The sequence below is a fragment of the Oryctolagus cuniculus genome, chromosome X, assembly GCF_964237555.1.
Source record: "Oryctolagus cuniculus chromosome X, mOryCun1.1, whole genome shotgun sequence".
In the NCBI taxonomy this organism is placed as follows: domain Eukaryota; kingdom Metazoa; phylum Chordata; class Mammalia; order Lagomorpha; family Leporidae; genus Oryctolagus; species Oryctolagus cuniculus.
In genome coordinates, this window is record NC_091453.1 from 50,821,738 (window position 1) to 50,846,963 (window position 25,226).

At 43.9% G+C, this 25,226-nt stretch overlaps 1 protein-coding gene and 1 pseudogene across 1 annotated transcript in view; one reads left to right on the plus strand and one right to left on the minus strand.

The window, feature by feature from the left end:
• SLC7A3 (solute carrier family 7 member 3) overlaps positions 1–25,226 on the minus strand; it is a 123,630-nt gene that overhangs the window by 81,663 nt on the left and 16,741 nt on the right. The gene's annotated exons all lie outside the window — the stretch shown is intronic.
• LOC100347435 (transcription factor BTF3 pseudogene) lies at positions 5,309–5,785 on the plus strand (annotated as a pseudogene).

The window sequence follows — 25,226 nt, forward strand, 5'->3', positions numbered from 1 at the left end:
TACTTCCTTACTCTGTAAGCTTGCCGTCATAGATATTTTTATTACAGCTCAGTCTGAGTTTCTTCATTCTTGAGGTCAAGCCAGTTCTCTCCCAGTTCTCCCAGTTTTCATACCGCACGAACACCACTGTACTGAATTTCTACATAACCTCAGGGGCCTCTCCCTCTGTTTTGCTTCTGTGGCTCAGGCCTTAACTCCCCCAGGGTCTAAGATTTGTATCTGTATTTTTCCATATTGTTCTTCTTTGCTTTTTTTGTTGTTGTTGTTCCTTGTTCTTTTCTAGAGAACCAGGTCCTGTATGACTGGTCCATGGGGACCACTCACCTGCCTAAACCAGACTGACTCAGATTGCCTCATGAACTGGAATTCTGAAAGCCCGGGAGCTCCATGTCCTAGATCACAAGCCACAGGGTTTGGTTTTTTATGGTTGTTGTTATCTCTTTTCTGATGGTGGTCAGAATGACAAAAATATGTATATTCCATTTACAAAAGTAATTCAACTCCTCCATATTATTTCAGAGAGAAATCAATTTGGTCACGTCCAGATGATGATCAGTGTTCTGCTGTTGTCAACCAATACCAAAAATGCAGTATTTGTGTGGAATCAGCTTTAAAGCTCCTTTTCAGCTAACCAAATCCCCTCCTTCACCCCATCACCAGCAACTGTGCATCTTGGTCTCTAATTATTTCAATGTTCGTTGCATCTATAACGAAGAGGAGCCAGAACAAAATATGTGCTGGATTAGGATCATGGCCCTTAAGTGTCCTAAGGTTTTCATAACTGGAACTCTACATCTTCAATTTAGTCTCATTTTTGCTTGACGTATTTTCTCTCTCTCTCTCTCTTTTTTTTTTTTTTTTTTTTTTTTTTTTTTTTTTTTGGACAGGCAGAGTTAGACAGTGAGAGATAGAGACAGTTCTCCTTTTCCATTGGTTCACCCTCCAAATGGCTGCTACGGCCGGCGCAGCCGATCCGAAGCCAGGAGCCAGGTGCTTCTCCTGGTCTGCCATGGGGTGCAGGGCCCAAGCACTTGGGCCATCCTCCACTGCCTTCCCGGGGCCACAGCAGAGAGCTGGACTAGAAGAGGAGCAACCGGGACAGAATCTGGCGCCCCAATCAGGACTAGAACCCGGTGTGCCGCGCCACACATGGAAGATTAGCCTAGTGAGCTGCGGCGCCAGCCAGACATTTTCTTTTCCCCTACGCTTTTAGCTATGTGTCTTGTTTCTACATAGAAACAATCACATCAAATACAGTTAGGGTAAGTAAGATAAAAACTCTCACACACCAAAGCAGATCTTAGACAGTTTTACAGTTTTATAGACAGCATGAGTTACAAATGGTCCTGGACAAGAATAGTAAAAAGATTATTCCAAATGTCAATACATTTGTAAAGCTCCAATTTTCTAATTACAAATAGATCAAAATTTATCACAGTCTCCTGGACACAAGTCAGGAATAATCTGTTTTTAATTCAACTTGATTCTTACCAAAATTGTGAACTATAGTCAACATCAATTCCAATAGTGGCATTAACAACTTCTCAAATATGTACCAATCTCATATTTGTGATACTCACATATATTCCAAAGCTGTCAAGTTACATCCTGACTACCAATATCAGTTCCAAAATTTCCCTAAGATTGAAACAAAATAATTTCAAAAAGTTTCCTTAGTATGCCATATAGCTAATAATTCTTTATTTGTTTCAGAGGGAGAGGGATAGGGACAGAAACAGGGAGAACTCCTATCCACTTCATTCTCCAAATGCCCTTGATGGTAGGAACTGGGACAGGCTGAAGTTGGGAACTGGGAATTCAATTCAGGTCTCCCACGTGGGTAGCAGGAACCCAATTACCACTGCCTCCAGGGTCTGTATTAGCAGGAAGCTGGAGCCAGGTGATAGAGTTGGTTATCAAACCCAGGCACTCTGATATGGGACATGGGCATTTACCCTAATAATATTTGTAACAGTAATAAAGCTAGCTATATTTTCTGGATTCAAACTACTCACCATATTGTATTCTTATTTTACATATAATTGCACTCTATGCTTGAGCGAAAAAGAAATGAAGTATCTGCCATTTCCTGAAAATTTGTAGCCTTTGGTCATGCCTATCCATTTGGCCACTATCATCTCTTCTTAACTGAACTTTGGTCATCACAAAGCTCTTAGTATAAGGCTGCTCATTTTCCTTTACTCATACTGCCCTGTAAGTCAAGATCAAGTTAGGACCTTCTTGTATCTTCCTCAATGGATCCCCAAAGTACAATTTTACCATCTTACCTCAAAAGCTTCTCTTTCTTTGAAGTTCATACTATTCAGTTTTATCACCTTTTCAAAATGACATGTAAATGTCCAAGTCTCTCCCCTACTTTCACTGAAGATTTTGGTATCACCAAGTTTTTCCTCTCTTTTCACCCTGAAAGCCTTGATGGTCTAACATCCAGACCGCGTGGCTCCATGACATATCCTAACTTCTTCACCTCAGTAGAGTTCTACTTCTATTACTTTTTTTTTGAAGATTTATTTATTTGAAAGGCAGAGTTAGAGAGAGAGAGAGAGAGAGAGAGAGAGAGAGAGAGAGAGAAGTGGCTGGTTCACTCCCCAAATGGCTGCAATGATCAGGGCTGGGCCGGGCCAAAGCCAGGAGCCTGGAACTCCATCTGGATCTCCCACGTGAGTGCAGAGGCCCAAGCACTTGAGCTATCTTCTACTGCTTTCCCAGGTGCATCATCAGGGAACTGGATCAGAACTGGAACTGGAACTCAAACCAGAGCTCAGAGGGGATCCTGGTATTACAGATGGCAGCTTAATCTGCTGTGCCACAATGTGGGCGCCCTCAATTCTATTTCAATCATCCATTTCTATAGTAACACCTGAAATGACTCCACTTCCAAAACCAAACACAGAGTTCACTCTCAGAGCTACTTATTTTTTCTACCTCTCCTATACCTTTACACTCCCTGAATTTACCCTTCAATTTTCTCCAGGCCTTTAATCCATTTCTCCTTCATGTTTCACTATACTTGTTAGGCCAATCTCTACCCACAAATCAACCTATCTATATTCTTCAATCCTGTTTACAAAGTACTACTAAGTAATATCCCACACTCTTGGTTATCAGTTTCCCCATCACCCAGTCTATCCCCCAACTGCTATCAAAATGTCTTTCTAATTGACAAACAAGAATTGTATATATCTATTTTGTACAGTATGATGTTTTGAAATATGTGTACCTTGTGGAACAGCTAAATTGAGCTAATTAACATGTACATATTACCTCACACATTTATTATTTTGTTGCAAGAACAATCAAGGGCCGGTGCCGCGGCTCACTAGGCTAATCCTCAGCCTTGCGGTGCTGGCACACCGGGTTCTAGTCCCGGTTGCCCCTCTTCCAGGCCAGCTCTCTGCTGTGGCCAGGGAGTGCAGTGGAGGATGGCCCAAGTGCTTGGGCCCTGCACCCACATGGGAGACCAGGAGAAGCACCTGGCTCCTGTCATCAGATCAGCACGGTGCGCCGGCCGCAGCGGCCATTGGAGTGTGAACCAACGGCAAAGGAAGACCTTTCTCTCTGTCTCTTTCTCTCTCACTGTCCACTCTGCCTGTCAAAAAAAAAAAAAAAAAAGAACAATCAAGAATGGTCTTTTACAACAAAAATTAGGCGAGATTTCTAGAATGGCAGAGTTGAGAACCTCAACAAATGCTCTCTTCGTTAAAATGATGATGAAACTGTATAAAACTATCAAAAACAACAATTTCAGGACATTGGAAATAGACCGAGATTTTTTTTTTTTTATTTCTTTTTTTTTTTTATTTCTTTTTTTATTTTTATTTTTTTATTTTTGACAGGCAGAGTGGACAGTGAGAGAGAGAGACAGAGAGGGAAAGGTCTTCCTTTGCCGTTGGTTCACCCTCCAATGGCCGCCGCTGCAGCCGGCGCACCGCGCTGATCCGATGGCAGGAGCCAGGATCCAGGTGCTTTTCCTGGTCTCCCATGGGGTGCAGGGCCCAAGCACCTGGGCCATCCTCCACTGCACTCCCTGGCCATAGCAGAGAGCTGGCCTGGAAGAGGGGCAACCGGGACAGAATCCGGCGCCCCAACCGGGACTAGAACCCGGTGTGCCGGCGCCGCAAGGTGGAGGATTAGCCTATTGAGCCACGGCGCCGGCTCTAGACCGAGATTTTAAAATTAAGAACTGTTTAAGAAGGGCCATATCAAAGCAAGAATTCGAGTCTCAGCTTCTTCACTTCTGATCCAGCTCCTTGTTAATGCACCCGGGGAAGCAGCGGAGGATGCGGAGGATGGCCAAGTACTTGGGCCCCTGCCACCCACATGGGAGACCCAACCTGGCCCAGCCCTGGCTGTTGTGGCCTTTTGGGAAGTGAACCACAGGATGGAAGATACCTCTCTGTGTGTCACTCTGCCTTTCAAATAAATAAAATAAATCTTTAAACAAGAGCAGTGTTTACAATAGCTTATTGAACTTTGTGTTAAGAATGGCGGGAATCTGTGGTGTTTTGGCCTGAGGCTGCTCCTGTCTCCCTTCCCAGGTCCTTTGGGCAGGGCAGGGCAAGTCATAAAAAACAGCAACTTGTATGCTGGAGGGGAATTACTTGACTAAGGAATGAGCACAGAAAAAAAAAGCCTATGGCCAGGGGTGTTGAAAGCAACAGTAAACTCAGTAGCAAACAATCAGGCAAAGTCAACAACATAGTTACCTGGGGTCATGATAACTGTTGGGACAAACAGAATAACAGGCCCGTCAAAGGTTTAGCAAGATATCCAAAACATAATTGAGCCATAATGAGGCTTGATAAGCTCACTCAAAGCCCTAGTTGTCCATGTGCATGAAAGATTATGAGCATGGAAGTGTACATTTAAGCTCAGAGTACTGGAATGGACCCTACTTATCTATATTTCCCTGGCTGAATGTGAGGCATTACACAAGCACAGAGGCGACGTGACAAAGTCCAGGAGAAGGTAAATGTCAGGGAAGACTTAGAAGCTCCTTGAACTTTGAATGTGTTTCTCAACCCACACACAATGTCATCAGCAAAGACTCAACAACAAACTGGCCTAAGGTGTGTATGAACAAATTCTGACAAATTATTGACTGGCAATTAGGCTATCCTTTTGCAAATACAACGTGTAGAAAGCCAGACTTAAAAATAATATGTTTAAGCTCTAGCTGTCATCTTGCATGCCCGTGTGTGTGTGCACTTAATCTCAGCTGGTCTGCCCAAAACACCCTGAGCACCAACCCTACACCCCCGCGTGACCCCATTTCTGCTCGGACAAGATGAAAGAAACTATGATGAACCAGGAAAAATTCTCCAAACTGCAGGCACAGCTGTGCATCGGTGGGAAAAGAACTGCTTGCAGAAAAAATTATCACAGGATAACGAGAGCAGTTGATAAAAAAAAAAAAAAACTTACATGTCCCTAAAGAAATTAGGAGTAAACGATATCTCTGATATTGAAGAGGTGACTATGTTTACAAACCAACACCAATGATCCACTTTAACAACCCTAACATTCAGGCTTCTCTGCCAGCAAACACTTTCACCGTTAGAGGCCACGCTGAGACAAAGCAGCCCACAGAAATGCTCCCTAGCATCTTAAACCAGCTCACCAGCTCGGTGCAGACAGCCTGACTAGTCTGAGGAGGCTGGCTGAAGCTCTACCCAATCTGTCCATGCAAAAGCACCACCGCTACTGGAGAGGATGATGATGATGAGTGCCAGATCTCATGGAGAATCTTGATGAGGCTTCTTAAGAATGAGGCAAACTCAATGGAGTCAACTTCTGAGGAAAGGAAAACCTGAAGAGATTACTGGGAGCTGCTATTGTCTATTATGAGTGATTTTTAAAAATTATTTTATTTATGCTATGATGGAATCTAGATCTCTAATATTTGTATGCTCAAGTCCCTCAGCGCAGCTCTTTTCAGTTTTTGTTTATCCACAATTCATTCTTTGCAGTTATTTAAGTGGAAGAAGCCCAGGAATAAAGTTTGAAACAAAGGTTAATAAATGTCTTTCCCTAGTATAAAAAAAAACTTAAAAAAAAAAACTGAGCAGAGGGGGTGGGCATTTAGCATACTGCTTGGGATACCAATAGAAATGTTTATAGTCCACAACAGAGTGCCTCAGTTTGATGCCTGGCTCCAGCTCTTGATTCCAGTTTCCTGCTAATGTGGACCCTGGGAGGCAGTACATAATGGTTCAAGTAATGGGGTTCCTGCCACCCACATGGGATATGTGGAGGGAGTTCCTGGCTCCTGACGTTGATCTGGCCCAGCCCCAGCTGTTGTAGGTACTTGGGTAGTGAACCAGCAGATGAAAGATCTCTATCACCTGTATCTATATCTCTATCTGTATCTTTGTCTCTGTCCCTGTCTATGTCTCTGTCTCTGTCTCTATCTCTATTATCTCTACTTCTTTCATCTCTATCTGTTGCTCTGCCTTTCAAATAAAACGAATGTTTCTAAAACCTGGGGCTGGCATTTTGGCACAGCAGGTTAAGTCTCCACTTGGGACACCAGTGTCCCCTATCAGTCCTGGATGCTCTAATTCCAATCCAGCTCCCTGCTAGTGTGCCTGGGAAAGCAACAGAAGATCTCCCAAGCACTTGGGCCTCTGCCACCCACATGGGAGAGCCAGATGGAATTCAGTTCCAGCTGTTGTGGCCATTTGGGGAGTGAACCAGCAGACGGAATATCCATCCATTTCTCTCTCTCTCTCTCTCCCCACTCTTTCTCTCCCCACCCCCACTCTCCCTCTCCCTATCACTGCCTTTCAATAAACCTTTTTATAAAAAAACATAAAACCTCTGGGAGATGAGAATAAAAGCATGGAGTTTAATCTTTTGAGTAATTATCAAATTGTTTTCTAAAGTGGGTACATCTAATAAGATGTCTATAATCAAAGTGATAAGCAACAAGCCAGTATTGGCAAGGATGTGGAAAAAAACAAAAAGCTGATACCCTGGTGGTAGGAATGTACATTGGTACAGCTATTTTGAAAAATCATCTAGTAGTTCCTCAAAAAGCTAAACATGGAGTTACCATGTGACTCAAAAAGTGGAAATGACCCAAAATGTCCTGATTCACCTGATCAATTCACCTGATGAACTGATAACAGTTTAGTTATATAATGAAATATTATTATTTAGTCATAAAAGGGAATGAAGTATTGATATATGGTATAACGTGAATGAACCCTGAAAATACTATGCTATGTGAAATAAGCCAGACATAAAAGACCACATATTGTATGATTCCGTTTATATGCAATGTCCAGAGTGGGAAGGGAGAGCTAATGAAAATAAAGGAATAGAAAGTTTCTTTCAGGGTGATGAAAATATTCTGGATATCCATATGCAGAAGATTGAGATTTGACCCCCCCTTTCTCCCTTCTCCTGATACAAAAATCAACTAAAAAATGGATCAAAGACCTAACTGTAATACCTGAAACTACAAAAATAGTAGAAAAAACATGCAAACACAAGACATTTGTATGTTCAATGATTTTTTTTAATAAGATCCCAAAAGCACAGGCAACAAAAGCAAAGGTAGACAAATGGGATTATATCAAACTAAGAAGTTTATGCACAGCGAAAGAGAAAATCAACAGAGTGAAGAGGCAACCAAGAGAAGGGGAAAAAATTGTGCAAGCTATTCATCTGACAAAGGATTAATATCCAGAATATATAAGGCACTCAAACAATCAAATAATAGGAACAGGTGTTATAGCCTGGGTTAAGCCACTCCTTGGGATGTCTGCATCCCATATCAGGGTGCCTGGTTTGAGTCCTGGCTGCTCCACACTTCTGATACAGCTTCCTGCTAACACATCTGGGAGGCAGTATAAGATGGTCCAAGTACTTGGGTTCCTGTCACCCACATGGGAGACCCGAATGGAGTTCTTGGTTCCTGGCTTTGGCCTAACCTGGTCCCAGCTATTGCAGACATTTGAGAAGTGAAAGAGCTCTTTCTCCCTCCCATTCTACTTTTCAAATAAATGAATAAATTAAAATAACAAAAATATCAATTTAAAGATTGGCAAGAGAAGGAGGGGGAGGGAGTAGGAAGAAAATATTATATTCTTAGAATTGTGTCTATGAACTATATCGAATCTGTTCTCTTTGTATTAATATCACATTAACATGAAAAAAGTATCAGATAGTAAAAATAAATTGGCAAGAGATATGGACACTTCTTTTTTTAAGAAAAAGTTTATTTATTTGAGAGGTAGAGTTACAGACAGAGAGAGGAAGAGACAAAGGGAAAGGTCTTCCATCGCTGTTCACTCCCCAGATGGTCACCACGGCCGGAGCTGGTTTAGTCCGGAGCTGAGCCAATCAGAAGCCAGGAGCCAGGAGCTTCTTCCGGGTCTCCCATGTGGGTGCAGGGGCCCAAGGACTTGGGCCATCTTCTACTGCTTTCCCAGGCCACAGCAGAGAGCTGGATGGGAAGAGGAGCAGCCAGGACTTGAACCAGAGCCCATATGGGATTCCAGCGCCACAGGTGGAGGCTTAGCCACAGCAACAGCCTCTGGACACTTCTTAAAAGAAGAAACTCAAATGGCTGACAAATTTATGGGCAAAAAAGCTCTGTATCATTAGCTATCAGGAAATACAAGTCAAAACCACAATCAAATGTCATCTCACCCCAGTTAGAATGGCTATTATCAGAAAGACAAATGGGAGCGGGTGTTGTGGTACAGCAGGTTAAGCCACTACTTGGGATGCCTGCATCCCATATCAGAGTCCTTGCTACCCTGTGCCTCTGATCCAGTTTCCTGTTTAAGGCACCTGGGAGATGACAGTTAAGTCCTTAAGTCCTTGGGCTCCTGTAGCCCACATGGAAGATCTGGATGGAATTCCTGGCTCCTGGCTTCAACCTGCCCTTCAGCTGTTGAGGGCATTTGAGGAGTGAACCAGCAAATGGCAGCTGTCTCTCTCTCTGTCTCTGTCTCTCTCTGTCTCTCTCCCTATAAAGATATATATATATATATATATATATATGCATATATACATGTTTCTTTCTGTGGGTCACACTGTCTTTCAAATAATAAATAAATAATATTTTTTAAAAAGAGAAATAATAATAAGTGCTGGTCAGGATGAGGAGAAAAGAGGACTCATCTATACATTGATGGAAATGCAAATTAATATAGCCATTATGGAGAAAAGTAAGGTGGTTCCTTAAAAAAACTAAAAAACTACCAAGTGATTTCAGCTGTCCCACTTCCAGGTACAAAACAAAAGGGAATAAAATCAGCCTATCAAATAATTACCTGCACTCCCATGTCAACTGCTGCACTGTTTACAATAGCTAAAACATGGAATTGACCTAGATGCTCATCAATGGGTGAGTGGACAAAGAAAATATGGTATATAAACACAATGGAATATCATTCTGCTATTTAAAAAAAGAATGAGCGGCCGGTGCTGTGGCATAGTGGGTTAAGCCGCCACCTGCAGTGCCGGCATCCCATATGGGCACCAGGTTGAGTCCCGGCTGCTCCACTTCTGATCCAGCTCTCTGCTGTGGCCTGGGAAAGCAGTAGAGGATGCTCCAAGTCTTTGGGCCCCTGCACCCTTGTGGGAGATGTGGAAGAAGCTCCTGGCTCCTGGCTTCAGATAGGCGCAGCTCTGGCCATTGCAGCCAATTGGGAGTGAAGCAGGGAATAGAAGACCTTTCTCTTTCTCTGCCTCTCCTTCTCTCTCTGTGTAACTATGACTTTCAAATAAACAAATAAATCTTTAAAATAAAATAATAAATAAAGTGAATGAAATTCTATCATTTGCAGTTAAATGGATGGAACTGGAGGACATTATTAAGTGAAGTAAGTGTAAGTCAGACACAGAAAGACACATGTTCTTTCTTCTATATGCGAGTTTAAAAATGTCAATATGAATGCAAAATAGGCCTGCGCTGTGGCTCACTTGGCTAATTCTCTGCCTGCTGCGCCGGCACCCCAGGTTCTAGTCCCAGTTGGGGCACCGGATTCTGTCCTGGTTGCTCCTCTTCCAGTCCAGCTCTCTGCTGTGGCCCAGGAAGGCAGTGGAGGATGGCCCAAGTGCTTGGGCCCTGCACCCCATGGGAGACCAGGAGGAAGCACCTGGCTCCTGGCTTCAGATCAGCGCGGTGTGCCCGCTGTAGCAGCCATTTGGGGGGTGAACCAATGGGAAAAAAAGGAAGACCTTTCTCTCTGTCTCTCTCTCACTGTCTAATTCTGCCTATCCAAAAAAAAAATATGAATGCAAAATAGTAAGTACTAGAGACTGAGAAAGGTGTGTGGGGGGGGGAGATTGATTAACGGATACCAAAAATACAGTTAAATGGAAGGACTAATGTCTGGTGCTATACAGCACAATGCCAGGAGGGGGTGGGGAGACTGTAGTTCACAATGACCTAGAATATATTTTATGAATGGCTGGAAGCAAGGAGCTCGAATGCTCAAACATGGGGTGGCGATGGGGAAATGGAGGTGTTGATTGCCCTGATTTGATCAGTACACATTTTATACTCACACATATATTAAACATCATACTAAGCTCAGTGCCAGAATCTCATATGGGTGCTGGTTTGAGTCTTGGCTGCTCCTCTTCCGATCTAGCTCTCTGCTATGGCCTGGGAAAAAACAGAAGATGGCCCAAGTCCTTGGGCCCCTGTACCCACGTGGGAGAGCCGGAAGAAGCTCCTGGCTCCTGGCTTTGGATTGGTGCAGCTCTGGCCATTGCGGCCTTCTGGGGAATGAACCATCGGATGGAAGACCTCTCTCTCTCTCTCTCTCTCTCTCTCTCTCTCTGCCTCTGCCTCTCTGTAACTCTGCCTTTCAAATAAATAAATAAATCTTTTTTTAAAAAAAAAAAGTAGATGCCATTACTGTGTCTTAATTAAACATAAAAAAACACATGTTCACAAAAATTGGGCAGCAGACAGCATCTGACTGTCCTGCTCTCTGCTGCCTTGCAGCATGTTCAATAAATCTAACTGCTCCCTCTAAAAATTCAGGAATTAGGTAGTGGTGATGACTGTACAACCTTGTGAATATATAACTGTGAATATACTAAACGCTGAGTTACAGACTTTGGTGAATTGTATGGTATGTGAATTATGTGTCAATTTTCAAAAAACCTAATGCCAAGAGGACACACTCCAAAAGCTATCTTGTATATGATTCGAATTATATGAAATCTCTTAAAAATCAAATCTATAGAGACAGGGTACTTGATCTGATGGCAGTGGTCTAAAACCAAATTGTGATCATGATTGCTCAACTCCATAAACTTACTAAAAATTATACAAATGTATACTTTAAATGGTGAATTTTATGCTTTGTAAATTATACTTCAATAAAGCCATTTGCTTCATTTGAAAAAAATTAAATTGTATATATTTATAGGGTGTAGTTTGATAATTTGATACATGTATACAATGTGTAATAATCAAATCAGGTAATTAGCAAAAACATGGAATGCCTAATGAATTTTTACATCATCTTTTTTTAAATTTTATTTATTTATTTGAGAGGGAGAGTTACAGAGAGAGAGAGACAGAGAGAGAGAGGTCTTCCATCCGCTGGTTCACTCCCTAAATGGTCACAACAGCCGGGGATGGGCCGTTCTGAAGCCTGGAACCAGGATCTTCTTCCAGTTCTCCCACATGGGTGCAGGGGCCCAAGCACTTGGGCCATCTTCCACTGCTTTCCTAGGCCATAAGCAGGAAGCTGGATCAGAAGTAGAGCAGCCAGGATACCAACTGCTGCCCATATGGGATGCTGGCACCACAGGCAGAGGCTTTACCCACTACACCACAGCACCAGCCCCTGGGCTCCTGTGTTAATGTTGCTTGCCTTGAGCCACTACAATTTAGCAACCATCTCCTGGTCTTTTGGCTTTGGGGGGTGTTGTGCATTGTAGGACCTGTGGAGTGGCAGAGGAGCATGAAGCTTCCAGATGGAATCCAATCTACTTGTTCACTCCCCCAAATGACCAACAAAATGTGCGGTACTTTACAGAAGAACTGACGTACTCTGCAACAAACCAATGACTTGAAAAAGTTAGGTACATGGAATGGGCAGTTAAGACGTGCTAGAGGCACCTGCATCCCATATCTGAGTGCCTGGGTTCAAGTTCCAGGCCTGATTCTGATTCTGGCTTCCTGCTAATGTATACCTTGGGAGGCAGCAGGTAATCCAAGCACTTGGATTACTGTCACTCATATGAGAGACTCAGACTGAGTCCTGGGCCCCTGGTTTCAGCCTGGCCCAGCTAAGGCTGTTGCAGGCATTTGAGGAGTGAACCAGCATATGGGAGATTGTGTGTGTGTGTGTATATGTGTGTGTGTGACTCACTATCTCTCTTTCAAATGAAATAAAAATCTAAAATTTTATAAATATATAAAAAATTTTTAAAAAAGAAAAAAACGAGGCACAGAATACTGTAGAATAAGGGAGATTTAAGAGATAATAACCAGGGAGGCTGGCACTGTGGTACACTGGGTTAAGCTGTCACCTACAACACTGGCATCCTCTGTGAGCACTGATTTGAGTACTGATTGCTACATTTCCAATCCTATCCAGGTCCCTACTAATGCGCCTTGGAAAGAGGTGGAAGATAGCCCAAGTGCTTGGGCCCCTGTCACCCACGTGGGAGACTGAGGCTCCTTGCTTTGGCCTGGCCCAGCCCCAGCAGTTACAGCCATTTGGGGAGTGAATTAGGAGATGGAAGGTCTCTCTCCCTCTCTGTAACTCTTTGCCTTTCAAATAAATAAACAAATGTGATGTGTGAATTTTACTTGGTTTCTGTTATGAATGACTCAATATTTTGAGGTAGTCTGAGAAATTTAATAAGGGGTTGGGTATTAGATGTTATTAAGGAATTACTAATTTTTAAGATGGAATAATGAGAGGGTGGTTATATAAGCAAATGTCTACACTTTTTAGGCATGTCTACTAAATATGTAGGGGCAAAATAACATGATGTCTGAATTTGCTCCAAATCGCTACAGCATTGGTAGGTCTTGTTGTGCACTGGAATAACCCACCACTTGGGATGTTGGGATCCCATATTGGAGTGCTGGTTCAAGTCCCAGCTACTCCGAATCTCATCTGGCTTCCTGGTAATTCATCCTGACAGGCAGCAAATAAGGTTCAAATGCTTAGGCCCCAGCCACTCACATGGGAGACCTGGATGGAACTCTGGGTTCCTGGCTTCATCCCGGCAGGCATTTGGTGAGTGAACCAGTGGATGAAAGATCTCTCTCCCTCTCTGTCTTCCTCTCTCCCTCCCTCTTTCTTTCCTCCCTCTCTTTCTCTCTCTCTAGCTCTACCTTCCAAGCAGATGAAAAACAAACATCTAAAAAATACTAAAGCAAATCTGAAAAAAAAAGGAAAGGAAAAACAGAAAAAAAATGAGCTGGAACAAGACTGTCAAACCTTAGTCATTATTAAATATAATTAATGCGTATATGATGGTTATTGTATTATTCTCTTTACCTATGAGCACATTTTAAAATGTTTAATACTTTTTTAAAATTCACAAATCTGACCAAGTAACTCACAATCATAAAGATCCACATAAAATTCAGGTTTCCAGCATGGCTTTATAAAGCCATCCCTGGGGGCTGGTCCTGTGGAGCAGCGGGGTTAATGCCCTGGCTTAAAGTGTCAGCATCCCATATGGGTGCCGATTCTAGTGCCGGCTGCTCCTCTTCCAATCCCGCTCTCTGCTATGGCCTGGGAAAGCAGCAAAGGATGGCCCAAGTGCTTGGGCCCCTGCACCCACATGGGAGACCCACAAGAGGCTCCTGGCTCCTGACTTCAGATCGGCTCAGCTCCAGCCTTTGCGGCTGTCTGGGGAGTGAACCAGCAGATGGAAGACCTCCCTCTGTGTCTCTGCCTCTCTCTGTAACTCTTTCAAATAAATAAAATAAATCCTTAAAAAAAAAAAAAGCCATCCCTAATGTAGTCCCCAGCCTCAGCTCTTTCCGCTCCTTAAATTCCTGCCACTAAGCCTCCGGTTTCACATCTCCATGAAGCTCGTCTGCTGGTTCCTCTGTTTTTGCTATCATGTTTCTTCCCCCATCACATCTTTTTGGCCTAGGAAGAGTTGTCTGATTCATCTTTGGAACTCCAAGAGTCTCCTCTGTGAAGCCTTTCGTGACTTGCAATACTCCACGCACTTAATTCTATCACATAGAGTCCGAGTTCTTCCCCATCTGCAGCCTCAGCATCTTCCCCGGGTTCTAACTCCTCAACCTAGAGACCGCTGTTACCAGGATATCTAGTCTTTTTTTTAAGATTTTATTTATTTATTTGAGAGGTAGAGTTACAGTGAGTGGGAGAGGAGACAGAGAGAAAGGTCTTCCTTCTGCTGGTTCACTCCCCAAATGGCCCTAACGGCCAGAGCTAGGCCGATCCGAAGCCAGGAGCCAGAAGCTTCCTCCAAGTCTCCCATGCGGATTTGGGGATCCAAGCACCTGGGCCATCTTCTACTGCTTTCCCAGGCCATAGCAGAGAGCTGGATCGGAAGAGGAGCAGCTGGGATTCGAACCGGCGCACATATGGGATGCTGGCACCACAGGTGGAGGATTAACCTACTGCGCCACAGCGCCGGCCCCTACAGTCTTAATATGTAGTCTTTCCATGGTTCTCACTGTCCTTTCCCACTGACAGACCTCAGAGTCACTCTCAGGCTTGCATGTGAAAGATCTGTACTGTGGGCACCTTGCTTACTTCACCCTGGTCCTAGCCCTCGTCCCTCCTCAGACCTCACAGTCCTGGCATGAACATTTTTCTTCCTCCTTCGGGTTTTATACTACTTTTAGCTGTTAATTTCCCTTCACTCACTCACAGCCACTTCTTTCACTCCCTCTTGCCCTCGTACTTGGCATATTGGGAAATATGTCTCTCACCATTTGTGAGTCTAAAATTGTCCTGATCATAGGCCCTAGCTATTGAATATAAGTGTTGATAATATCTGTCAAAGAAACGGAAATAGCTTAAATCTATAGTGAAATTAGACACGAGAACCAGGGCCATCAAATGCTAAAAGCCCTTGAAAGTACTCAGTAGACCCTTTCAAATCACCAGAAGTATCCATGCACTTCTTCTTCCGCTAATTAAGACTGCTATTCTCTCAAGTACTAGCACTCAAGTTAAACTTTAAAAACTGATTCAGCTTTCTTTTCTTTAACAACTGATATTATTAAAATATTTTCTACTTTTCACTGCTTATGTGTAATGTTTCATTTGCCCTATGGATTAAGTGGATTTCTGACTGTTATTCTTAGAAGTATGGCCACCACTTACAAACGGTTTCTCTGAAAAATTTGTCTGAAGCTCCACATTACTAACTTAAATCAACTGAAGGAGCCAGTGCCGTGGCATAGCTGATAAAGCCCTGGCCTGAAGCACTGGCATCCCATATGGGTGCCGGTTCAAGACCCGGCTTCTCCACTTCTGAATCAGCTCTCTGCTGTGGCCTGGAAAAGCAGTGGAAGATGGCCCAAGTCCTTGGGCCCCTGCACCCGCGTGGGAGACCTGGAAGAAGCTCCTGGCTCCTGGCTTCGGATTGGCACAGCTCTGGACATTGCAGCCACCTGGGGAGTGAACCAGCAGATGTAAGACCTCTCTCTCTCTACCTCTCTCTGTAACTCTGTCTTTCAAATAAATAAAAAATCTTAAAAAAAGTACACTCACAGAGGTGGGCATATAGCCTAGTTGTTAAGACACCCATGTTCCCTACCAGAGTATGTGGGTTTGAGTCTTTAGTCCAGCTCCTGATTCCAGCTTCATGCTGGTGTAGACCCTCGGAGGCAGCAGGTGGGTACTTCAAGTAGTTGGGTTCCAGCCACCCACATAGGAGACCTGGATTGAGTTCCCAGATCTCAGTTTCCAGCTGCAGCCCAGCACAGCTCTGGCCATTGTAGGAATTTGGAGAATCAAACAGCAAAATGGGTACTTTCTTGCTCTCTGTGCCTCTCAAATAAAAAAAAAAATAATTTTTTAAAAAAGAGAAATTTGGACTTTCTTTTTAAGGGGACTGGGAAGTCACTGAAAGGTTTTTTTTTTTTTAAGATTTATTTATTTGACAGTCAGAGTTACACAGAGAGAGGAGAGGCAGAGAGAGAGAGTCTTCCATTCGCTAGTTCACTCCCCATTTGGCTGCAACAGCCGGAGCTGCGCCAATCTGAAGCCAGGAGCCAGGAGCCTCCTGCAAGTCTCCCACATGGGTGCAGGGGCCCAAGGACTTGGGCCATCTTCTACTGCTTTCCTAGGCATAGCAGAGAGCTGGATCGGAAGTGGAGCAGCTGGGACTCGAATTGGCGCTCATATGTGATGCTGGCATTGCCGGCAGCGACTTTACCTGCTACGTCACAGCGCCAGCCCCAGAAAGTTCTTTTTTTTTTTTTTTAAGATTTTATTTATTTATTTGAGACGTAGAATTACAGACAGAGAGATCTTCCATCTGCTGGGTTACTCCCCAAATGGACTCAATGGCCGGAGCTGAGCCGATCCAAAGCCAGGAGCCAGGAGTTTCCTCCCCATCTCTGACACAGGGGCAGGAGCCCAGGCAACTGGGCCATCTTCCACTGCTTTCCCAGGCCATAGCAGAGAGCTGGATCAGAAGTCGAGCAGCCAGGACTTGAACTGGCATCCAGCATCCATATGGGATCTCAGCACCACAGGCAGAGGCTTAGCCCACTACGCCATGGTGGCAGCCCCAGGTTTGTTTTATACAATGCATTCTCTAGCTGCAGTGTGCAAAACAATTTAGGGATAAGATAACAGCAGGGGCAGATACATGAATTAGGAGACAGTTGTGATAGTCTGATTGAGATGGCAGAAACCTGGACCAGGGTATTGGAAACAGAAATAAGGAGAAGTACATGGAAACAACAGATGAATAGCAAAGTAACCTGAAAGGATTTGTTGGTAGAATAACTACATGGGAGATGGTGTGTAGGTTTCAGCCTTGCAGAATTGAGTTCCTAGTGGTGCCATTCACTGAGACAAGAAACATGAGAGGAGGAACAGTTTTAGGCAGAAAGTAGTTGAGGAAGAATGCACTCAGAGCGGGAAAGAGTAAATCTGAGATGCCTATGGAGCAGCCACATAGGCAAATGGATATATGGGATCTGAAGCTCAGGAAAGAGGCCTTGTTTAGACATAATTTGTGGGAAGTCACTGTATAGTAAGCAGTTGAAGCCATAAAAATGGATAAGATGACTGCAGTGGGGCAGGCGCTATGGGGCAGTGTATTGAACTGCAGCCTGAAACACCAGTATCCCACGTGGGCACCAGTTCAAGTCCTGGTTGTTCCACTTCCGATCCAGTTCCCTGCGAATGTGCCTGGGAAAGCAGCAGCAGATGGCTCAACTCCTTGGGCCTCTGCATCCACATGGGAGACCCGGAAGAACCTTCTAGCTACTGGCTTCAGCAGCCCTGGCTGTTGTGATCATTTGGGGAGTGAACCAGCAGGTGAAAGATCTCTCTGTGTGTCTGCCCCCACCCAACTCTGACTTTCAAATAAATAAATCTTTAATAAAAAGAAACAAAGGTGACCCCCAGCAAAAGAAAAGTAGCAGGGCCGGATTTGTGGTGCAGCAGGTTAAGCCACTACTTTGCGATGCCAGCATCTCATATGGGTGCAGGCTTGAGTCCTGGCTGCTCCACTTCTGATCCATCTCCCTGTTAATGCGCCTGGGAAAGCAGTGGAAGATGGCCCAAGTGCTTGGGCCCCTGAACCCATGTGGGAGACCTGGAAGAGGCTCCTGGCTTCAGATCAGCCTAGCTCCGGCTGCTGCAGCCATTTGGGGAGTGAACCAGTGGATAGAAGATCTCGCCCTGTGTGTCCCTCCCTTCCTCCCTCTCTCTCTCTCTCTTTAAAAATAAATAAAATAAATATTTAAATAAAGAAAGAAATGGAGAAAAGGAGGAAGGGGGAATGGAGGTAGGGAGGAAGGGAGGAAGGGAGGAAGGGAGGAAGGGAGGAAGGGAGGAAGGGAGGAAGGGAGGAAGGGAGGAAGGAAGGAAGGAAGGAAGGAAGGAAGGAAGGAAGGAAGATAGCACAAGCATAACATGTACCCCTGTAGCCCTTTATCTTCCACTCCCAGCAATTTCAGGCCAATGGAACAAGAGAAGCCAAACCACAGTGAACAGAAGAATGAAAGGAAATAAAAAGGGAATGAAAAGGAAAGAGAGATGACAGGAATTGAAGGAAGATATGAATTTGTATAATATTCACATGTGCTCTTTATATTATTTTTTTCATTTTCAATTCTCAATATATAAAGAAGATCAGTTTAGCATATATTAAGTAAAGATTTCAACAGTTTGCACCCACATAGAAACACAAGTGAAAAATACAGTTTGAGTACTAGTTATAGCATTAAATCACAATGTACAGTACATTAAGGACAGAGATCCTACATGGGCAGTAAGTGCACAGTGACTCCTGTTGTTGACTTAACAAATTGACACTCTTGTTTATGGCATCAGTAATCACCCTAGGCTCTTGTCATGAGCTGCCAAGGCTATGGAAGCCTTTTGAGTTCACTGACTCTGATCATATTTAGACAAGGTCATAGTCAAAGTGGAAGTTCTCTCCTCCCTTCAGAGAAAGGTACCTCCTTCTTTGATGACCTGTTCTTTACACTGGGATCTCACTCGCGGAGATCTTTCATTTAGGTCATTTTTTTTTTTTTTTTTTGCCCGAGTGTCTTGGCTTTCCATGCCTGAAATACTCCCATGGGCTTTTCAGCTGGATCCGCATGCCTTAAGGGCTGATTCTGAGGCCAGAGTGTTGTTTAGGACATCTGCCATTCTATGAGTCTGCTGTGTATCTCACTTCCCATGTCGGATCGTTCTCTCCCTTTTTCATTCTATTGGTTAGTATTTGCAGACACTAGTCTTTTTTATGTGATCCCTTTGACTCTTAGTCCTATCATTATGATCAATTGTGAACAGAAATTGATCACTTGGACTAGTGAGATGGCATTGGTACATGCCACCTTGATGGGATTGAATTGGAATCTCCGTGCTCTTTATATTATGCTGAAAATACATAGTATGTCTACTTTAAGAATGCCTCACTGCATGTGTAATCCTTCCAGTAGAACTATAAGCTCCTCATTGGAGATATCTTTCTTTCTTTTTATTTCTTTGTATCCTGTACCCCACAATCTACCTAAAAGAGAGCTGTCTGAGACCCAGAGGCTTAGTTGCTGACCACAGAAGAATCATTTCTTTTTTTTAAGATTTATTTATTTATTTGAAAGTCAGAGTTACACAGAGAGAGGAGAGGCAGAGAGAGAGAGGTCTTCCAACCACTGGTTCACTCCCTAACTGGCCACAACAACTGGAGCTGTGCTGATCTGAAGCCAGGAGCTTCTTCCAGGTCTCCCATGCGGGTGCAGGGGCCCAAGCACTTGGGCCATCTTCTACCGCTTTCCCAGGCCATAGCAGAGAGCTGGATTGGAAGCAGAGCAGCTGGGTTTCGAACCGGTACCCATATGGGATGCCAGCACTTCAGGCCAGGGCATTAACCCACTGCGCCACAGCGCCGGCCACAGAAGAATCATTTCAAAGGTAGACATTATCTTTGTGGCATCATAGTAGTTGAGGGTATGGTGCTCAGCAAGACAAACTAGCCAATCACACATTTAGCTGTATTATAAGCCAATGTATTGACCTATAAAAGGCAACTGGTTGATCTCAGGAACAAGTGCTTGGCCATTTGCATAAGACAGTACCTCTAGATTGAAAGGCATATTCAGCAAGCCAGACTATATATTAAAGATTGATTTCTAAAACAAAGGGAGTTTATATCTACAAAGGATATATTAACATCAGATTATATTAGCCTGATAACCTCTCTTTCTCTACTCAAGATATTTCTTTTTTTTTTCTTTTTTAAAAGTTTATCATTTTTAATCTTTTTAAAAATTATTTATTTATTTATTTGAAAGGCAGAGTTACAGAGAGGCAGAGGCGAGGCAGAGAGAGAAGTCTTCCATCCGCTGGTTCATTCTCCAAATGGCCACAACAGCTGGAGCCGAGCTTATCTGAAGCCAAGAGCCAGGAGCTTCTTCCAGTTCTCCCATGTGGGTGCAGAGGCCCAAGGACTTGGGCCATCTTCCATTGCTTTCCCAGGCAATCGAAGAGAGCTGGATTGAAAGAGGGGCAGCTGGAACACAAGCCAGTGCCCTTATGGGATGCTGGCACTGCAGGCAGTGGCTTTACCTGCTATGCCATAGCGCTGGCCCCTTCTTTCATTTTAAATATTATTTACTTGAAAGGGAGAGAGGGAGGTGGTAGAGAGATATATCTTCCATCTGTTTCACTTCCCAAGTAGCCAAACAGCCAGGACTGGAACTGCACCCAGGTCTCTACACAGCTGGTAGGGACCCAAGCACTCAGGTCATCATCCGCTGCCTTCCCAGGCACATTGACAGGACACTGGATCAGAACCAGAGCAGCCAGGACACAAATTGGCACCCTCATATGGAATGCCAGTGTTGCAAGCTTTGACTTAACCCACTGCACCACAGCATCAGTCCATACTCCAGATATTTGTAAGAAGCCTGCCTAATTAGAACTGGGGAGAAGAGCCATAGTGAAAGAGAATTTACTCTTACCTGTAATGTTGTAATATTTTTTATAAGAATAATGTAGGGACCAACATTGTAGTGCAGTGGGCTGAGCCACTACTTGCAATGCCTGACATCCCATATGAGCGCTGGTTCAAGTCCAGGTTGCTCCACTTCCAATCCAGCTCCCTGCTAATGCCCCTGGGAAAACAGCAGAAGATAGCCCAAGTGTTTGTCCCCACCTCCCTGCCACCCGCATGGGAGACCCGGATAGAATCTCAGGCTCCTGGCTTTGGCCTGGACCGGCCCCAGCTGTTGTAGCCATTTGGGAAATAAACCAAAGGGTGTAAGATTCTCTCTCTCTCTCTCTCTCTCTCTGTAATTCTGTCTTTCAAATAAATAAAATAAATATTTTTAAAAACAAATTATTCACATATCACATATATAATTAAAAATAAATAATAAAAATAATCCCTAGAAAGGGCTAAAGAGATCAAATATTCTTCTTTCCAGGGTCCTTATAGATAATTACCTTTTATCTAATTATTTTAGTTTTCTTTCTTTATTCACTCAAGAGGGAGAGAGAGCTGTCATCTGCTGGTTCATTCTCTAAACAGCCACAGCAGCAGGGTTTCAGGCAAAGCCAGGATATGAGAGTAGGAGCCAGTAACTCAATCCAGGTTTCCTATGTGGGTGGCAGAAACCCAACTACTTGAGCCATCACCACTGCCTCATAGGATCTTCATTAGCAGGAAGCTGGACTCAGGAGCCAGAGGTAGGCACTGAACCTAGGTACTTTGATAAGAAACTCAGGCACCCTCACCAGTGGCTTAACCACTAAACCAAATGCCAGCCCCTCTTTCACCCTTCTATTCACTATTTCAGATGGCCAAGTAATAAAGCAGTTGAAGCAGTTAGGATTTCTTTGTATTATTACATCTCATTCTCTTTTTTCCTAAGACTATACTTTGGTCTTTGATGGAAACTTAAAAACGCCCTAGTCTCACTGAAAGAAAGGGTAGATTAATTCTGCAGATGTATGCTTTCAAGGCAAGTACTTTTATCCATTATGTTTCATTTTATCTCATTTTCAGGCAATGACCTTTCCCCATCCTTATTGAAAAATTCTGAGAGCACTTTTCTATAAGGTACCTTCCCTCCCTTTATACAAGATACACAAGTACTTGTTGACTCATATAGCATTAAAAGAGAAGGACACATTAATAGGGTTTTTTCTTCAGTCAGAATTTAGAAGCTTAACTATCTCATTGATGAGCTCTGAAGTTCCTTAGATTCAATGAGGATGCTATGATTAAGGTAGAATAGGCTTGGCTGCTAGAAACATTTCTCTTAGCTTCCGGCCCCAAGGAAGACACAGGCTGAGTCAGACAAGGCCAATACCCGTTCGAGGACAGCAAGTTTGGACTATGTGAAAGGCCCCCATTTTTCAATAAACAAGCTTCCCTAGGACTCTGAAGCACTTATCCAATACAAAGACTAGAAATTGGCTCAGAGTACTATTGTAACAGGTCTGCTGGCTCAGATCCTACCCGCTTGCAACAGCAGCTGGAGGCAGATGAAGAGCAGCAGCCGCCCTTATTTGACAGACTGATTTCAATACAGGAGAAAGCACCTAGTCAGGCTGAAAAGATTCGGGCTCCTCCCTGCCCTTTCTGATATTTTTCAATAGCTATCTGTATGAAGAAACTAATAGCACACCAATCAAACTTTCAGATGAGCTGGAAAAGAAGCTAGCACAACTGGATGACATTTAGTATTCAAAATAAGTCTGACAAGCAGGAACGATAGGCTAAATTTAACAAGCTGAAAAGGAGGAGACAAATTAAAGACTTGTACTAGGTCCTAAAATACAAAAGTTCAAGTATTAGATGGATGAACAGAACCAAGTTAAAAATCTTACTGAATTCAACTCTCAGCACAACATAAAAAAGCTGGGGCCCGCGCTGTGGTGCAGTGGGTTAACACCCTGGCCTGAAGCGCCTGCATCCCATATGGGTGCCGGTTCGAGACCCAGCTGCTCCACTTCCAATCTGGCTCTCTGCTGTGGCCTGGGAAAGCAGTAGAAAATGGCTTAAGTGCTTGGGCCCCTGCATCTGCGTGGGAGATTCGGAAGAAGCTCTTGGCTCCTGGCTTCGGATTGGTGCAGCCCCGGTTGTTGCGGCCAATTGGGAAGTGAATCATTGGATGAAAGACCTCTCTCTGTGTAACTCTGACTTTCAAATACATAAACGAATCTTTAAAAAAATAAATAAAAAGCTAACTTAATCTCACCCTACAAAGTAGTAGCATAGGGTTTAAAATGGAAAGTCAAGGACCCACTGCTCCCTACTGATCAGAACATGTATGTCAAATAGTACATTTCATTCTAGATGCCAATCTTTAAAGATATATTAATAAACAGAAGCATGAACAGAACATAACAGAATAACCAGAATGATGAGTAGATCTCTTTTTTAAAAAAGATTTATTTATTTGAAAGGCAGAGTTACACAGAGAGAGAGACCTTCCATCCTTCCTCCTTCCTTCCTTCCATTGTTCCACTCCCCAAATGGTTGCAACAGCTGGAGCTAGGCCGATCTGAAGCCAGGAGCTTCTTCTCCATCTCCTATGTGGGTGCAGGGGCCAAGCACTTGGGCCATATTCCGCTGCTTTCCCAGGAGCATTAGCGGGGAGCTGGAGTGAAAGAGGATCAGTTGAGACTCAAACCAGTGCCGATATGGGATGCTGGCACTGCAGGTGGAGGCCTCACCCACTATGCCACAGCGTCAGCCCTATGAGTAGATCTGAAAACTCTGTCGTGAACGTAATGGCAGTATGGGCTGGCATTGAGGCGTAGCAGGTAAAGCTGCTACCTGCAGTGCCGGCATCTTATATGGGTGTCGGTTCAAGTCCTGGCTACTTCGCTTCTGATCCAGCTCTCTGCCAATGGCCTGAGAAAGCAGTGAAGGATGGCCCAAGTGCTTGAGCCCCTGCCACCCACGTGGGAGACCCAGATGAAACTCCTGGTTCCTGGCTTTGGCCTGGCCCAGCCCTGGCTGTTGCAGCCATCTGGGGAGTGAGACAGTGGCTGGAAGACCTGTGTGTGTGTGTGTGTGTGTGTGTGTGTGTGTCGCTCTCTCTCAGTAACTCTGACTTTCAAATAAATAGATATTTTTTAAAATGCCATCAGTTATTTAAAAAAGAAAATAATGGCAGTAAACAAATTGCCAATATTTAGCACACAGAAGACTTAGCAGATAAAACCAATTACCACTTTTTTCAAATATAAAGGGTTCTCAAGTATCAGAGCTGCCCAAGAAAGGAAGAGGTTCTCTTTGGAGTGACTTCTTCCAATACTGAAGTGTTCAAGCCCAGAAAGATGTAAAATCACATGGTGGAGATATTGAGAGAGACTGTAAAGCCTGAGAGAATTCCCAGGTCTCTCTGCTAGACAGACAGGAAGGAAGGAAGGAGGGAAGGAGGGCAGGAAGGAGGGAAGGAGGGAAGGAAAGAAGGGGAGGGAGGGTGGGAGGGAGGGATAGAGGAACAAAGAAAGAAAGAAAGAAAGAAAGGGAAAAGAAAATGGTATGTCAGTGCAACGAATATGTTCAACACCCAGATCTTAGTTTATAAATACATTGCTCTCTTAAGAGGACAAAGACTCCTTGTAGCAATAGCTGATTCCAGGATTATGGCAGGGAAAATACAAGATAAGCCTGAAATGTTCTCTCAGAGAGCAAATAAATGCTAAAGAAACTAGTTGGCAGGGGCTCCAATGGGCCAAATCCTAGACAATTTGCACAACAAAATGAATAATCACAGGAAAACATAATAACTCATGCAAGAAATAAGAAATCGTGACTTCATCCTGATAATGAGTGCATCAATCAATACAAGAGGTAAAGGGAAAACTTCTTGATAGCAGAATGCCAACTAAGAAATGTAGAACAAATCATGTATTCAGAAAAATCACCAGGACAGGCATTTGGCACAGCAGTTAAGACACTGTTTGAGATACCCATATTTCATATCAGGGTGTCTGGGTTTGAGTAACAGCTCCAATCCTGATTCCAATTTCCTGCTATTGTACACCCTGGGAGACAGTGATGATGGCTCAAGTATTTGCGTTCATGTGAAAGACCCAGACTGAGTTCTGGCTCCTAGCATCCACCCAGCCCTGCCCTGGCTGCTGTAGGCATTTGGGGAATTAATTGGGAGATGGAAACAGAGTCTTTCTCTCTCTCCCCCTCCCCATCCCTCTTTCCCTCTTTCCCTCCAAATAAAAACTTTAAATTTTAAAATCATTATTTTTCAAACATCATAGTAATAACTGATTCAAACAAGAATTATCAACAAATTTTTTTTTTTACACAGGCAGAGTGGATAGTGAGAGAGAGAGAGAGACAGAGAGAAAGGTCTTTCTTTGCCATTGGTTCACCCTCTAATGGCCGCCGCGCTGCGGCTGGCGCACTGCTGATCCGAAGGCAGGAGCCAGGTGCTTCTCCTGGTCTCCCATGGGGTGCAGGGCCCAAGCACCTGGGCCATCCTCCACTGCACTCCCTGGCCACAGCAGAGAGCTGGCCTGGAAGAGGGGCAACCGGGACAGAATCCG